A 3149-nucleotide genomic window follows, 5' to 3' on the forward strand; every position below is an offset into this window, starting at 1 on the left:
GTTTTCATGTGCTTTTTGAAATGTCTCTGCAGCCTGATAAATGCAAAAATTACCCAGAATGATCCAATAAAATTACCAACCATAATCTTGTAACATGTTTTACTTTTATTTCCACTTCAGACATACAATGTTCTAATATTAATATATATTAATATGGTGTTAGTTCATTTTTTCTTGATCAGGAAGATTCAATTCTTATAAGATCAAATGAATTACCCTTACTGGGAAAAGCATTGTTTTTCTAATAGGGAACTTAAACAAAAAAAGTTTTTTTTTTTAAATGTATGATGATAATATGTTAAATCTGGACTAATTGAAGATTTACACTGTCGAGTTTTAACCTTCCAAATCATAAACTTCATTGTCTCTATTGAAAATCATACGTCAGTAACGATATAAAAGAACAGACGCTCATGTGTCTGTTGTTTCAGCCCCTATTGTATTCAAAAAGCCATGGCAGATTCTGGATGTATTAAAGAGCCACAGGCAAGTTACAGCTAATATCCCAGTGTGTGATAATCTGCATGAGTATTGGTTACATTTGCGTGGAAACAAAAAGGATTATTTTTTCCATGAAATACCCTGATGACAATGTCAGGGATTAAACCTCGGGGTCAGTCTTCACTTCCCACAGACCAAGGAGGTCTGAATTAACTGGCTGAGCTGAAACGCTTCCGCACCAGGTCTTGATACTCTGTGTGTCCTCTCTGACCTTCTTCCTGCTTCCATGTTATGTAAATTCATCAAAAATCTGTTTGCATAAGAAACATAATCCGCAGCGGGAGCTAGTAATGATTTTATTATCTTTTTTCCCCCTCCCTCGTAGCAGTGGGCGAGCTGAGGGGTTATGGAAAGCCACGCCTACGGCTGTGAAATATGTCTGTGGAGTGGACATGTGGAATGAGGAAAGTATGAATGAAGAGGATGAAGGGAGGGCTGACTGGTAGAAGGTTAAGGATGTATAAGATTTATTTTTGGGAATACAATAAATTATAGAGGGTGATTGATGAAGATGCTATTACAGCGCATGAAAGCATAACTACTATCAGAAAACAAGTTTGACCCATCAACAGTCAGCCTTATTGAATAACATCTCATTGTAAATAATAAGAAACTACAAATCAGCAGCTTAATGATAATATAGAACGATACAGAGGGAACATTTTTGGTTTTATTGTGTGTTTTGTGTGTGTGGTGTGTCAGATAAAAGGGCACATCACATCACAGAGATTATACTGAGTGGATTATGAGAGCAAAGTCTGGGCCAAATAAGCCATATGTGTGTGATTGTGATGATGTGTGTCTGTCTGTGCAGAGATAGTTTGCCATCAAACCAACCAGATGTAAAACTTTAAAATGTATTTACATAAAAAGACATTAAAAAAAATCGCAATAAGTATTACGGCTGTGTGTTGGCAAGGATCTGTCGATATGATACGGATCATGACACATTGGTAACGATTCAATATATTGCGATACTGTAAGCAAGGCGATATATTGCGATTTAATTTCAGGAAAACTGTCATAGTATAAAGAACACACCAGAAATACACCATTTTAGAGTAGGCAAAAAATAACAGATTTATACTGCAGGCAAAACATTGCGTGGTTTTTGCCCCAAACTGCATGTGATTATCATAAAGTGGGCATGTCTGTAAAGGGGAGACTCGTGGGTACCCAAAGAACCCATTTTCATTCACATATCTTGAGGTCAGAGGTCAAGGGATCCCTTTGAAAATGGCAGTTTTTCCTCGCCAAAATTTAGCCTAACTTTGGAGCGTTATTTAACCTCCTTCTTGACAAACTAGTATGACATGGTTGGTACCAATGGATTCCTTAGGTTGTCTAGTTTCATATGATGCCAGTAGTTACACTCTACAACCTCTGAAAGATCAAACAGCGGCTGGGCCCGTCTTTAGGCCGTTGGATTTTTGAGAGATTCATTAAAAATCAATACAGTGTTTTGGAGAATCAATACAGCAACGCACACATAATATCGCGATACTCATGTGTATCGATATTTTCTTACACCCCTAATAAGTAGCGATCAAAGACGGATTACATCATCATTTTACTTGACACTTGGACAGCTAAACTCAAATAATATACAGTCATCTATGGCATAAATGTCATAAATGACATTGGACCCCAGTTATTACTTGGTTTGCAATATGCAAAATGCAGTTTTAAAGCGTATAGTTAAATTTCTATCAGGGGAAGTGTTCGTAATTGCTTTTAATAGCTGGAAAGTGTTGGTTGATCCCGAAATCTATAGCATCTTTATTTTTCAGCAAGGATTACACCCAAACATAGGTCACTGTTAAAATGGATGGGTGCTTAAAAAGTATGATATTGATGTGTATTTGTTGAGCTATATTCCATAGCTACAAGTCTGGTTTCACTAGACCAGGGGTCTGCAACCTGCGGTTCCGGAGCCTGGTGCGGCTCTTTAGCTCCTCTCCAGTGGCTCACTGTGGATTTAAAAAAAATGGAAATGAATAACTGTTTTTTGTTTACATTTTCATTTTTATTTATCATTGTTGTCGGTCCATGGTACGACGGAGTATTAGGGCCACATTGAGGAAAAAAATAAAAAATCGGAGATTTCGAGAATAAAGTCATAATATTACGAGAATAAAGTCATTATATTATAAAATAGTAATTTTACTTATTTTCTTTTTTTCTCGTTAAGTTATGACTTTATTCTCGTAATATTATGACTTTTTTGCTCATGAAGTTATAACTTTATTCTTGCAATATAAAAAAAAAATTCTCGTTAGGTTATGACTTTATTATCATAATATTCAGACTTTTTTTCTAGTGAAGTTATGACTTTATTCTCGTAAATTTTCAACTATTTTCTCGTAAAGTTATGACTTTATTCTCGAAATCTCTGATACATTTGCACTTTGGCCCTCACTGCATTAGACTTATATACTATATACTTAGACTATAAACTGTGTTACCTTCATCACAATGCTCAAATGTTTTGCGGCTCCATACAGAGTAAAGGTTGCTGACCCCTGATCTAGCCTAAGTGAATGGCTCATGGCCCTCGGCCACGTGGGGGCGTCATCGCACACTCACGTGCTGCCCGCTTTATGAAGCGTAGAAGAAGCTCACTTCCGGTTTCCTCTCGGCTCCCGCCC

The sequence above is a fragment of the Sebastes fasciatus genome, chromosome 20, assembly GCF_043250625.1.
Source record: "Sebastes fasciatus isolate fSebFas1 chromosome 20, fSebFas1.pri, whole genome shotgun sequence".
Taxonomy (NCBI): Eukaryota; Metazoa; Chordata; class Actinopteri; order Perciformes; family Sebastidae; genus Sebastes; species Sebastes fasciatus.